The sequence below is a fragment of the Capricornis sumatraensis genome, chromosome 19 (assembly GCF_032405125.1).
Source record: "Capricornis sumatraensis isolate serow.1 chromosome 19, serow.2, whole genome shotgun sequence".
Classification (NCBI taxonomy): domain Eukaryota; kingdom Metazoa; phylum Chordata; class Mammalia; order Artiodactyla; family Bovidae; genus Capricornis; species Capricornis sumatraensis.
Window position 1 is genome coordinate 31,791,400 of NC_091087.1, and position 15,521 is coordinate 31,806,920.

Here is a 15,521-nt window from a genome sequence, read left to right on the forward strand (position 1 = left end):
TTTACTTTTCACTCTCATGCATTGGAGAAGGAAATGGCACCCCACTCCAGTACTCTTGCCTGGAAAATCCCACAGGTGGAGGAGCCTGGTGGGCTGCAGTCCATGGGGTCGCTAAGAGTCGGACAGGACTGTAGCGACTTCACTTTTACTTTTCACTCTCATGCGTTGGATAAAGAAATGGCAACCCACTCCAGTGTTCTTGCCTGGAGAATCCCAGGGACGGGGGAGCCTGGTGGGCTGCCATCTATGGGGCTGCACAGAGTCGGATATGACTGAAGCGACTTAGCAGCAGCAGCAGCAGTACAAATTTTTGTGCGCGACACAATAATTCAAAATTTTTATAAGATTTATACTCTACTTAATGTTACTGTAAAATAAGTAGCTATATTCCCTGTACTGTACAATATACCTTTGAAGCTTATTTATTTTATCCAGAGTAGTAATATTTTTTTCAGTTCTACTTGCTCTTACCCATATAGGCTTTTTCCTACAGTCACACAGGAGGTTTCACTGGACACTTTAATCAGGAAAAAGACCTTTCTGTGATCTCAATGCAGATTTCAGAGCCTGCATGCATTTTGCCTCTTCTTTGCCAAACGAAGCTATTGACTCAGAAAATTTAGTAATTTTGCTTTTTAAAAAGCAGCTATAATGACAAAGCAAAAAAGAAAGTCAATGGATCAAACTCAATTCCAGAACCAATTTAAGGCAGCAACATTAGTGTGACCATAAAGCGTATGCAATTCCCAGAAACTTGCAGAAATGGGGACAGAAAAGGCCAGTCCAGCAGCAAAGGGGCAGGAGTGTGGACTGTCTGCCCACATCATGTTTGTACAAGACGTCATTAGAGGAGACTATCTCCAAAAATCAACACTTTGGGATCAGAGCTTCCAACTGACATCACGGTTGTTGAAGGTATCTTCTATTACAGCGCAAATAAGTAATACCCAGGATGAAAGGTTCAAGCAAATAATCAGGTCAAAGGAAGAGCTTTCTGAGACTCCTCTGGCAGTCTAGTGGCTAAGATTCCACCTTCCGATGCAGGCGATGGGGGTTCCATCCCTGATCAGGGAGCTAAGAGCCTACACATATTGCAGCCCCAAAACCAAAACAGAAGCCATATTGTTTTTTAAAACAGAAGCAATATTGTAACAAATTCAATAAAGACTTAAAAATTGGTCCACATCAAAAAAAAAAAAAGAGTTTTCTATCAAGATGGTCTCTCTCTCGTCTCCACAGACTCCTCTCACTTTGAAAATGCTGAGGGTCCTACAAGGTCTGGTTTCAACTCTCCCCTCAACTCTTGCATTCTCTCCTGGGAAATTACATACACTCTCAAAATCTTCACTTACCATCAAGCACCCAAATTATTATCTTTATCCCCAAATCACTCCCCTGAGACCCAGATTCACGTCTCCATTCAAGTCACGCCCCACAAGGAGCTCGTCATTTCCCTCCTCCCTTGCCTGCTTGCCCAGACAGCCCCAACTTCCCAGGCGATAAGAGAGGAGACCACGTTACAATCTCCGAAGTTGTGACTTTCGGCTTTGACCTGGGAAGTGCATATACATCCCAAACTAATTCAGTTTGACTTAGGAAAATAATCAGATGCATAACAAAGAGCAAACACAGGCCCAGAGCCTCCTTCCATAGTCAGCAACACTGGCCTCCACTAGCCTCAGCTTGGACACAGTCCCTGCTGAGGGGCTGGGACATCAGAGAGAGAGGCCAAAGAGCTGATCACCACTCCACATGGACCCAGGACTGGCAATAAAATGAGCACTATAATTCTTGAACTGTTGGAGGATGTTCCAATCTGAACAGTTTGCTGCTGGGAATCTGTGCTGGTTATTTCCCTATTGACTCTCAGCCGCAGCCCCACCCTCCTGCATCTACTAGGTGATGCCAAGACTGGGACTGTGCAATCTACATTCGTCAGGCTTGCATGCCGCTGGCTTCTATGAGGTTCTGATGGTGGAACGAGGGAGGAGGCGGGAAAAGGCTCTGTTTCTGCTTTCAGGCTCTGTTAGCATCCACTGAGCAGCAGCACAAGCTCCATTTCCTAGTCTTGGCTCTTGAGTACCAGCTGTGGGATGTGCCCCAGGGGATTCAAGTCCCAGCTCTCATCACTCCCTCAGGGCAGCCCCCAGCCACGGCAGCCCTCCTCTGAAACCCTAGGTTTTGAGATCACAGCTCTTCCTTTTGTCCCCCAGCATCTAGATGTAGCAGCCGCTTCCACTTCCTGAAGTTACTCATGTCTGGATGACTTCAGCATCCCCTTGTGTTCTTTCAATCTTCCAAACCTGGCACAGTCAGAAACCCCTCTTTTTTGTTGTTAATAATTACTTATTTTAATTGAAGTGTAATTGCTTTACAATATTGTGTTGGTTTCTACCATATAAGAACATGAATCCGCCATAGGTACATATATATGTCCCCTCCCTCTTGAGCCTCCTCCCACCTCCTACCCCATTCCACCTCTCTAGGTTATCACAGAGCATTGGATTTGAGCTCCCTGTGTCATACAGGAAATTCCCCCTGGCTATCTAATTTTACATGTGGTGGTGTATATGCTTCCCTGCTACTCTCTCAATTCTTCCCGCCTGCTCCTTCCCCTCTGTGTTCACAAGTCTGTTATCTAAGTCTGCGTCTCCACTGCTGCCCTGCAAAGAGGTTCATCAGGACCATCTTTCTAGATTCCACGTATACCCTGAAGGAAACCATAACTGAAAAAGATGCAGGTACCCCGGTGTTCATTGCCACACTATTTACAATAGCTAGGACATGGAAGAAATGTCCCTTAATTGAAACACTTCACGTGGTTTCTGTAACCTAAATGGACCCTGAGTTATGATACAAAATTTCTTTTGCTCTGTAGTTTGTTTTCTTTTGTTATAGATTTTACATTCTCTGCTCACAAAATATCACTTCCCATGGCTGAAGTCTCTACCTTTGGTTACCATTTGTTCTGCCAAGGAGACTGCTCTCCAGCCTGGAAATGGAAGAGTACACATCAGTCAGAGGAAACTGAAATCTCATGAAGGAGGCTGGCTGGACTCGCAGATAATTCTGGGCCTGCGATCCACATAACTCACAGATTCTAAATTCAATTTTATACTGAATATTTAATAGGTTAAGAGAAGCATAGGCCTATTTTAAATGTTTGGGGTTTTCTCTTTGTGGACACAAATACATCCTAAGATCTGATGAAAAAGAATCTTGTTCTGATCCCTCTCCCTCTTGTGGCCCCTCTCCAACAAGCCACCATCCTATGTAGTCCTGTCCATTCAGGCTCAAGCTGCAGGAACCCGTCTAACTCACCAGGACCTGACCCTGGACAGTCTTGCACTTGTCCAGGACGTGATATTTGGATAACTGCGTGGAATTAATCGTTAGCATGGAAAATGACAAAGCTGACCTCCCTTCACAGACAAATTAATACCAGGTAGGTTACACCGGCGTGAGATAATTCTCGCCAGATCTCTCATGTCTCTGCATGTCTTGCAAGCAGAGGCTTTACTCCCTTTGTCCCAGGCTATCTTCTCAAGGATGCCCACACAGCGACCAGTCTTAGAAGATACGATGTTTCTCTCCAGGGAAAAGGACAGATGTGTTGTGTGCACACATGAAGCAACTTGGCACACAGGCACACAAACACACCCATCTTTTTTCCTGGAGAGAAACATCATATCTTCCAAGACTCGTCGCTGTGCAAACATCCTTGAAAAGACAGTCTGGGGAAAGGGAGCAAAGCCTCTGCTTGTAAGACAGAAATAAAAGAGGGTGTCTCCCTTTGGAGCAAAGGTAAGGCAGGCTTACTGCCCATAACAAAACGTTCAGGTTCCCTAGGCTCAGGATTCCTCTCCCGCAACACAATCTACTTTGTGTGCAGGAGTTATGTGACCCTCTTCACATGTCTTACGGGAATTCGGTCTTGGAAACTAGCACTAGAAAATTCTGCTACTCTGGCTACTACTATTTTTGTGAGTAATAAACTCATTTGTCAGGGCTTCCCAGAGGGCACTAGTCGTTAAAGGACCTGCCTGCCAAAGCAGGAGACTGAGAAACTTGAGTCAATCCCTGGGTCAGGAAGATGCCCTGGAGAAGGCATGGCATTATTCATGCCCAGAGAATCCCATGGAGAATCCCTGGAGGGCTACAGTCCATAGGTCGCAAAAAGTCGTACACGACTTAGTGACTTAGCACACACACATGCAAAGTCATTTGTCTCTGACCCAGAATCCTTGTATCTTTTGCAGCATTCATGAAATGGAACAAGCTAGCTTATTAGCTTGCAAGCAGAGGAAAGTTTCAGACACTCCACAGTTTTTAGCACACGTCAGCTAATGTGAAAACAAAAACTATCACGCTTTAGAGGATGAAGTAAAGAACTGCTTCATAATTTGGAACTGGGAAAAATGTCTTAAACAAAATACATGAAAGGAATATCAAAGAGGGAAAAAATAGATAAATTTGACTACACTAAAGTTAAGAAATTCCATTCACCAATGGACACTATTAGGACAGTGGAGATGATGTTCACAATAATAAAAAAAAATATATTGATGTACAACTGACAAAAGTAAATGCAGAACGAACATATATCCTGTAAATCAGTAAGAAAAACACATAAAATCTGATAGAAAAATTGGCAAAATAGTTGAGTACAACCTTCACAAAAAGGAAACCCAAGGGCCAATAAACAGAAAAAGGTGCCTAGCCTCATTCAAAATCAACAAAATAAAAATGAAAGCACCATGGAAAATCATTTGGGAAAACAGTTTGCCATTATCTAATGATGGGCACCACAGGACCCAGCCATTCCTAGCAGCAGTATCAGTACTAGCCCCAAACTGAAATAACTCAGAAGCCTACCAACAGGAAAATGGATAAATAAATCAGGTATTTTATACCCCAATAAAAATGAACAAACTACAGCTACATGAAACAACATGGATGGCTCTTACAAAATAAGCGTTGAGTTGAAAAGAAGTCAAACACAGAAGGGAATATATATCACACCTTGTATTTATAAGTTAAAAAAAAAACAGGCAAAAGTAACCCATTGTACTTAGGGATGTTTGGGTTGTACAATTATAAATAAAAGCAATATGCAATGGGCTAAGAAAGGCAGGATAGCAATTGCTTTTAGGGAGAGAGAGGGGTATTTAACTCTGAGAAGCTACATGGGGACAGGTAGTGTCTGGGATGCTTGCTCTTGATGGGATTACACCAGTATTCAGTCTACAAATAAACCAACAATCTGTATGTTTTATACCCTTACAAATTAGTGAATATATACCAAAAAGACTGAGCAAACGATATCCAGGTCATGAAATTGAACTCAGCCCATAAACCAGAAGCTCACACATAGCCCTTTCCAACTCAACCCTCTCCCCTACCTCATAGGTTATCACTATTCTGACTTTTGGGCTTCCCTGGTGGCTCAGACAGTAAAGAATCTGCCTGCAATGCGGGAGACCTGTGTTTGATTCCTGGGTCGGGAAGATGCCCTGGAGAAGGAAATGGCAATCCACTCCAGGATTCTCGCTTGGAGAATTCCATGGATGGAGAAGCCTAGAGGGCTACAGTCCATGGGGTTGCAAAGAGTCAGACATGACTGAGTGACTAACTCTTTCACTCTCACTTTTAACTTTTACCCTCAAGCGTACATTATCAAATACTATGGCTTACCTCTGTCTGCTTTTGATTTTTCCCTAAATGAAATCAATAAAATATTTGCATTTGAGTCTGAAAATTATTCTTGATAAATCAACTCACTCCTATGATGCAAATGCTTCTTTGAACATAATATTTTTGTAATGAATTAAACAGTTCAGTTGAAACAGACCTTTACAAATGTGTGTGGATTCATGAGAACAGCAACTGAAATTAAGCAAGAGAACCTTATCCATGGGATTCCCTGATAGCTTAGTTGGTAAAGAATCCATCTGCAATACAGGAGACCCCGGTTCAATTCCTGGGTCGGGAAGATCCCCTGGAGACGGGAAAGGCTATGTGCGGATTCATGAGAACACCAACTGAAATTAAGCAAAGGAACCTTATCTATGACATTAACTCAGTGGTGTTCATTTGAATTTTACTGGATTAGCAGTTTTATTTGCATTTAAGTTGAATTAAGTTTGGAGTTCATGCTTAAAACTATAAGCATAAGTTAACAGTTTCAAGTTCATCCATATTTAAGTAACAATATAATAAACTAAATTTAACTCGACACATGGAGTCCCTTATAAAAAGGGGTCTGGTGTTCACACAGATTTGAGAAACCCTGCCTAGGAATTGCCCGCCCCCCCCACGCACAATTCTCCCATCTCACTCTCCTGCCTACACCCTACTCCACCTTTACCCCAAGACAAAACCACAACTTGCTTTTTACAGCCGGGAACATTTAAGCAAAATGCTTTCCAAACCACCCATGTCATCTCTGTGAAGTATGTCAGGCACTCTGCATGTCAGCTTTGGAATTCATTCCAATTCCATTTGTCATATAGGTGATCAAAGCTGGGGACCAAAATCAGGCACAAGCAACTAAGGGAAGTGTGCAAACAGTTTATTTGGGCCGGGTGACAGATCTTTGAAACGCTAATGACAATTACCCACAGCTCATGCTTTGGCACTGCAGCTGCTTCCCTCCGAGCTCAAGAGTAGAAAGCCCTCACCCGGTGCTTTTCTTGCCGACAGCCGCTGTAAAAAATTACCAAAACCTTAGGGGTTTAACACAACACAGACTGAGACTTTCCTGGTGGTCTAGTGTTTAAGACTTTGTGTTCCAAGGCAGGGAATGAGAGTTCGATCCCTGATCACAGATCTAAGATCCCACAAGTCTCTTGGCCAAAAAAAAAAAAAAAAACATAAAACAGAAGCAATATTGTAAAAAATTCAATAAAGACTTTTAAAATGGCCCACATCGGGGAAAATAAAAAATCTTGAAAAAATAAAACACAGAAGTCTACAGTTGGTGTTTCCAGGCTAATATCAGTTGCCGGCATGGCTGGTTTCTTTCAGAGGCTTGGGGGAGAAAGCGTTTCTTTGCCTCTTTGGGCTTTTAGAGGTCATATTCGCCTGCATCCTTCGCCCCTGACCCCTTCCTCGCAACCCTCCAATCTTTTGCTTCCACCTTCACTTTGCCTTCTCCTCTGTCCTGCCTCTGTCTTATTAAGGACTCTGTGATTACATCAGACCCAACCAGGAAATTCAAGATAATGCCCCCATCTCAAAATCCTTAACTTAATTGATACCAAGCAAGGCCTATGGGGCTCCTGGGCAAAAGCCTTTCCATGTCCATTTCTTTGATTACAGGAAACAACCTTCATTCAGCTTCCATGAGCTTCCATGAGTTTCAATGGGCAGATTCGAGTATTTGTTAATTAGGGAAGGGAGGGAATGCGAGACCAGGGAGAAACAAGCAGCCTTGGGGCAAGGTCCTGGTTCCCCATCAAGGGATACACACAACAGTATCTTTGAGGTGTTCTGCAGATACTGAAACCCCCAGCAGGGGGTTAAGGAAGAAGTTAATGACTAATGATGGTATACTGCCCCACAAGCAGGTAGACCCCAGACCAGCTGGACCTGAAGATTGAGGATGCTGACTCCTTCTTATCTCACCATCCACCCATCAGAAGAATGTCCACCAGCTGACGATGTCTTCTTTGAAAAATTACTATAAGACTTCTCACTATCCTCTCCAAGTGGACACATAGTTTTTCAAGGCAGGATCCTGCTGTGTCCCCATTTGCCTGGCAAAGCAATAAAGCTATCCTTTTTCTATGTGTGCTAAGTCACTTCAGTCGTTTCCAACTCTTTGTGACCCCATGGACAGTAGCCCGCCAGGCTCATCTCTCCATGGTATTCTCCCGGAATACTTGAGTGGGTTGCCATTTCCTACTCTAGGGGATCTTCCCCACCAGGGATTGAGCTCGCGTCTCTTGCATACATCCTGTATTGGCAGGAGAACTCTATACCACTGGCACCACCTTTTAATATGTGAGAAGCAGGAAAAATGTTGTCGGTTGCTCCTTTATCGAGTTAATGAGGATTCTCTGAGGGTTCTCTGCAGAGTAATACCTTATCTGGAGGGAGCCGATGAGGGGAGAGAAGGAGTGAGGTGACAGCCAGGCCAAGGTGGGGGAACAAAGTGCTGGTCACATTGTGATTCTGTGTATGTGTGTGTGTGAGAGAGAGAGAGAAAGAGAAAGACGGGGGATGGACTTGAAGGAGGGAAGGAAGGGGAGGAAGAAAGAGAGGAACAGAGGGGAAGGTCAGGAGATGATGCTGGTGTCTGACTACACTGTTTGGCACCTTTGGTTTCACAGAAAGACAGGAGAGCTTTCTAAGACTGAGCTGGAGGAAAAGTCTTAGGTGAGCATCTTCTCGGGACCAGCTCTTCAGACGCTGGTATAGGCAGAGCTCATTCCTCCACACTGTGGCTGCTGCTCAAAAGCAAATTTTTGGAACATAAGTACCTCTAGATACTCCTGACTCTAGCAGCAGTCTTTTAAAATTTTTAATTAGAGTATAATTGCTTTACAATATTAAGTTTCTGTTGTACAATGAAGTGAACCAGCCACAGGGATACGTAGATCCCCTTTCCTGGGTCTCCCTCCGACCCCAGCCCCATCGCCCCCCTCTAGATAATCACAGCGCACCGAGCTAAGCTTCCTGTGCTACACAGGGCTTCCCACTAGCTCTCCATTCTATCCCTGAAGTGTGTAGATGCCAGTGCCACTCTCTCAATTTGAAATGAAACTATTGGGACCTCAGAGAAGCCAAGGATTAGATCACTACTAAATAAAGGTAGAGTTTAAGAAGATGAAGATTATTAAACATCTTTTACTGGAGGTGTATTTTTAATCAACTGAACTATGTATCTCTACCTCTTACGTTATGTAGCTAGTGTGAATGTATCTGGGTTACAGAAAGGTTACCTCACCCACAGTCCCACCAAAATGCTGGCAATGAGAGCTCCTGAAGAGGTTTTTTTTCATTCTCATTAATGGAGAGAAGCAAGGATGGGCCAAATGCCCTGAAGAGACCAGTGACGTTTACCCCCCTTGGGAGGACCCATCAGAGCCATCCCACACCTCTCCTTGGGACCCAGGTCTGTAGGCCCCTGTACCACATGCTTCCCCGTGGGGAACCTCACCACAGCGAGTCTGTCTTACCTACACTGTGGGAAAGCCCCTCATGCCGAGCGACTAGGCATCCAAGGGCCTGGCTCCCTTAGGTCCAGCATTTTCCCCAACTCCCCTCTGAGCCTAGACCCCTGTGAGCTCACAGCTGTCCACCACTAGGGCACCACGACAGCCTACTGCCCTGTGGGGTGGGGGTGCTAGGAGATCCCAGAAAGGAAGGAGAAGGTCGAGCATGGCTTCTCAGAAGCCAAGGTGAGTTGGGCAGGGGAAGGGCACACTCTCAGAACACTGGGGGAGCAAACTGGCATGTTTCACTGGGACCTTGGAGATTAAGCAGCTGGTGGGGATGCTCATAGGCCAAGAGAAGAGGAGTCTCTGGACTTTGGTATTTTACAGTAGTAAATACCAATAATGGCAGTAGTAGTAATAATAATAAAAATGTAAAACATAATTTTTATCATTAATTGGAAATGGCTACCCACTCCAGTTTTCTTGCCAGGAAAATCCTGGGGGATGGAGGAGCCTGGCTCCTCCAGTCCTTGGGGTCACAAAGAGTCAGACACAACTGAGCACACACACACTTTCCATTATCCAATCATATTATAAAATACTTTGTATTAAACTAAGACAATAGATATATAATAATAATCATCCTATTATCATTAAATACAATAAATTAGTGTGTTATATTAAATGTAATAGTGATATTATTAATTTATTATTGTTATCATATAACAAAATGTTTTTGAGTTTTCATTTTATTAGGAAAGTACACTTCTTTTTTATTGCTGTTCCATTTGAATAAAGTCCTTTCAATACTAAAATTATACATATATATTTGCACATCTAAACATTTTTTTAAATCGGAGAAGGCAATGGCACCCCACTCTAGTACCCTTGCCTGGAAAATCCCATGGACGGAGGAACCTGGTAGGCTTCACTTTCACTTGTCACTTTCACGCACTGGAGAAGGAAATGGCAACCCATGCCAGTGTTCTTGCCTGGAGAATCCCAGGGAAGGTGGAGCCTGGTGGGCTGCGGTCTATGGGGTCACACAGAGTCGGACACGACTGAAGCGACTTAGCAGCAGCAGCGGCAGAGTTGCTTTATAATGTTGCGTTAGTTTCTGCTGTACAACAAAGTGAATCAGCTACATCTATATATATGTTCCCCCCCTTCTTGAACCTCCCTCCCCTCAGCCCCATCCCACCCATCTAGGTCATCACAGAGCACTGAGCTGAGCTCCCTAGAAAGAAGATAATCTTTGAAATCAGGTAAATTCAGATTTGCTAGAAATTTGCTTCATTCCCTTATTTGTCTTTATATTTTTCTCACTTTGCTAAGGACCAGTGACCACTTCAAAAGAGGCCAGAAGTTCACATGCGGAACTGGAGAGTCAGAGGGACTGGACACCAGACACTTCTGCCAGCCCTGTATCTACTTGTTCCACAGGTGGCTCTGCAGAGGACATGCCTTCTATAAAGAGCAAGGCCTAAGGCTCAGACACTGGGATGCCAGGGCCCGCGGTACCCCCTCATGCAATCTGCTCTTCTGATTGGCCAATTTTCTTTTGAAAGAAAGTGAAAGTGGCTCAGTCGTGTCTGACTCTTTGTGACCCCATGGACTGTAGCCCACCAGGCTCCTCAGTCCATGGAATTCTCCAGCAAAAATACTGGAGACAGTAGCCATTCCCATCTCCAAGGGATCTTCCCAACCCAGGAATCAAAGCTGGGTCTCCCACACTGTGGACAGATTCTGTACCATCTGAGTCACCAGAGAAGCATCAGGGAGACAGAGGGCAAGCCTCACTCCCATACTGCTGCGTTCTGGTGAACATGCTCTAAGTGACCCTTCCCAGAGCCCCAGAGAAAGCATTAACTGGCTGCTCTGCTCTTTTCACTTTGGCTGCCAGGAAGCTCAACAACAAATGTGAGGATCAATAATAGCAACTCCATGGACCTTCTCACATGTGTATTTACATGAACATATATTCACATGGGGGCTTCCCAGCTGATGCTAGCATTAAAGAACCCACCTGCCAGTACAGAAGACATGAGAATTGGGTTTGATCCCTGGGTCAGGAAGATCCCCTGGAGAAGGGCATAGCAACCCACCCACTCCAGTATTCTTGCCTGAGGAACCCCCATGGACAAAGGAGCCTGGCGCACTACAATTCATAGGGTCACAAAGAGCTGGACACGACTGAAGTGACTTGGCACACGTGCATACACCCACAGACCTCCACAAGCCTTGACTTTACAACAATGTATTTATATTTTCCCTGGTCACAATTACTCTTTTTCACATTTTACTTCTAAAATTTCTTGTAAACTGTTTCAAACCCTATGTGGTACAAGAGAATATAAATACTATATGCCAAGGAAAAAAATGTTTAGGTTAAAATTATAAAAATTTGCGAAAGCAATTCACAGACAATTGAGGCAGACATGATGTCTTTTACATAATAACAAAACTGCAAAAAATCACTTAGGCCACCAGATAAGGCATCAGGGCCCAGACTTGTCTAAAGCAAAACGATATTTTTTTCCCTGAAAGATATAATATAGTGTGTTATCAGCTTAATTTAAAATGCACACAGCTTCTAAACAATAAGAGGCACTTTTCTTTTCCATGAACAAAGACATTTTATTCATATGTGAATAAAGCAAAGATTCTTTCTGTTCTATCTACATGAAGCAACTCTGCATTTTTATACAAAATGAGGTATTTTGCACCAGGCAGAGCCGTATTATAGAACCACTGTGCATTCTGGATGAGGTTGTCTGATTGCACATGCATTAATAACAAAAAGCACTTTGTATTACCAAATAAGAAAAAAAAAATACTTAAGCCCTCCATGACACTCTCTTCTGTTTCTCCTTCAACACAAGCGTTGATGAGCAAACCATACATTAATGCATTCACTGCTAACCTAGCACTGGGAGTGCTCCATTAAGGGTGGTGAAAGTGTGTGGGCCCAGAGTGAAAGGACCAAATAAAAGAAACATGAACCTCCATACCAACTATTTTTGAACAGCTGTTGGTTAAATTTTTTCCAAAGGTACAATTTTAAATAGGTTTTGTGAGGCTGGGGGTTGGAGGTGAGGCCCAGGGAAGAATCTCCCCCCAAATGATTGTGAACTCACTGAGACAGCAAAGGATTGTTGCTGTTCAGTCACTAAGTCATGTCCGACTCTTCGCGACCCAGCACATTAGGCTTTCCTGTCCTTCACTCTCTGTCAGAGTTTGTTCAAACTCAGGTCCATTGAGTCAGTGATGCCATCCAACCATCTCGTCCTCTGTTGCCCTCTTCTCCTCCTGCACTCAATCTTTCCCAGCATCAGGGGCTTTTCCAATGACTTGTCTCTTCACATCAGGTGAACAAAGTATTGGAGCTTCAGCTTCAGCATCAGTCCTTCCAATGAATATTCAGGGTTGATTTCCTTTAGGACTGACTGGTTTGATCTCCTTGCATTCCAAGGGACTCTCAAGAGTCTTCTCCAGCACCACAGTTTGAAAGCATCAATTCTCAAAAGATAGTTTCTACTTATTCTAGGGTTAAATCCCTGAATTATTCATATTTCAGGATAATTACAGAAGCATTATAAAAGTAGCATATTCTTTAACGAACTTTGCTCTTTCATCTCCAAAAGTTTAAACTGTCTTCTTAAGACTGTAAATAGAGGGACTTCCCTGGCAGTCCAGTGATTAAGATTCCACCTTCCAATGCAGGGGTTGGGGTTTCAATCCCTAGTCAGGGAGCTAAGATCCTACATGCCTCGCAGCCAAAAGCCAAAACATAAAACAGAAGCAATATTATAACAAGTTCAATAAAGACTTTAAAAATGGTCCACATCGAGAAATCCTTTTTTAAGAAAAGAGTATAAGTATAGTTCTTAAGTTAAAGAAGATCCAACACTGACCAACCTATTAACAGGAACTGACACTTCTCACAGCAATAAAACCAGATTTGAAATATGAAGTCTTAACTTAAAAGCAAAATTCTTCATTTCTCCCACATTTGAGCAACAAATTACCGAGAAGTCCCGATCTCCTGGGTGAATAGCTAGGAAGAAATGAGACAGAGAAAGTATAAACTAATTTAAAACTAGAATCCGGACTTCCCTGGTGGTACAATAGGCAATAATTCACCTGCCAGGGCAGAGGGCATGGGTTGCATCCCTGGCCCAGGAAGATCCCAGATGCCACAGACCAACTAAGCCCATGCACCAAAACTACCAAGCCCATGCTCTAGGGCCCATGTTCCACATCAAGGGGAGCCCGGGCTCACAGCAACTAGAGAAAGTCCTCTGGTAGCAGTGAGGATGCAGTGCAGCCAAAAATATATAAATATTTAAAAAATAAAATAAAGCCAGAATCCACAATGATCATTTGGAAGCAAAACATGAATATCATCATGATAGTCCTCGCTGTCCCCCAGCCTTCGGCAGTGTACATGGGAGGGACTTTACTCCAATAACAATATCCTTGGGTTCTATTCTTAGTACATGCAGGGCGTGCCGCCCCAATCTTCAACTCCGAAGCAGGCCAACCTATGTTATCCTGTATTCTTCACCTAAGACAAGGCTTGAGCTAAATGGCCTGCTCCATAGACAGCTCTGCTGAGCACACGTTTCCAGCAGATATCTGCACAGCCACCTTCCTCACCTCCAAGTATTTGCTTAAATGTCACCTTCACAATGAGATGTACACAGACCATCCTATTTAAAACTGCAATTGCCCCCATGCCTACCTGTATTGCCCCAACCCATCCCCCCTTCTTTAAAAAGTTATTTATTTATTTATTTATTTAGCCACATTGGACCTTAGTTTTGATGGCAGGGTCTTCACTGGGTCATGCAGGATCTTTGGTTTAGATGCATAGACTCTCCAGTTGGGGCGCTTGAGCTCAGTAGGTACTCCCCAGTATATGGGATCTTAGTTCTCTGACTACTGATCAAACCCAGGGCCTCTGCATTGCAAGGCAGATTCTTAACCATTGGACCATCAGGGAACTCCCAATCCATCTTCCCTTTGTTCTACATTTTCTTTTTTTCCCAAGGTCTTATGACTTTTGAACCTACCATGTAATATACTTGTTGGGTTTTTATACAAACACATCCCAAGCACCTAGAAAAGTGTCTGGTACATAGTATGTACTCAATAAATATGTTTCAAATGAACAAGTGATTCCTTGGAAAGATCCAAGATGAATAACCAAAAAGAAATTAAAACCAATGAAAGATATCAGTAAAGGTCATTAGCTAAAAATAAGTACACACAAAAATGAATTTTCAAATCTTGATAATAACCAGCTAGGAAAATTGCATGTTTTTAAGCAGAAGAATTGTTTATATAAATAGAACCTATGACAGTAAACAAGGAAGAACAGAGCTATGATGCTCCCCAGCTTCTCAGCCACTCCTAGAAGCCTTTGATCTCTGAAGGAGAGGGGTTTGAAAAGTCACACACTAAAAAACACACAGAAGAAAAGAGCCAATTCATCCCAGCAACAAAAAACATTAAGTACTTCGAGTACTTAAGAATAATTTGTTAGACCTATATTGAAATAAAGCCTACAAAATTTTTACTGAGGGACATAAAAGAATTCAAAAGTAAATGGCAAAACATGGTAAATTCTTAAGTGGGAGGATTCAAAAATCCCAAACAAGCTGTTTCTCCACAGGTAATTATCTAACACACTCCCAACAACTCTTTAATGGCAAGAGCTTGATAAAACTGATAAATAGATCCTAAAACTCATCTCGAAAATAAAAATGCAAAAAGAAAAAAAAAAACAGAAAATGCCCAAATCCATAGAGAGAGCAACAATCAGAATAGAAGGTATAGAAACAGAGCCAATATGTAGGATCTGGTTTGACAATTCAGGTGGCATTTAAGATCAATAGGAAGAGGCCACATTATTTAGTAAACTCACTACCCACATTATAGATAAGAAATGGCACCCCACTCCAGTATTCTTGCCTGGGAAATCCCATGGACAGAGGAGTCTGGCAGGCTACAGTCCATAGCGTCACAAAGAGTTGAACACAACTGAGCAACTAAACAGCAACAGTTAACCACATTAATGACATTGAGGGGAAAAAAGCATTGCTATAACTATGTGCTGTGCCATGCTTAATCGCTCAGTTGTGTCCAACTCTTTGAGATCCCGTGGAATGTAGCCCCCCAGGCTCCTCTGTCCATGGGGATTCTCCAGGCAAGAATACCAGAGTGCTTTGCCATGCCCTCCTCCAGGGGATCTTCCCAAACCAGGGATCGAACCCAGGTCTCTCACACTGCAGGCAGATTCCTTATAGCTTCAAAAAAAATTTTCTGGTGAATTCACAGTTTAAGTATTTTAAAAAT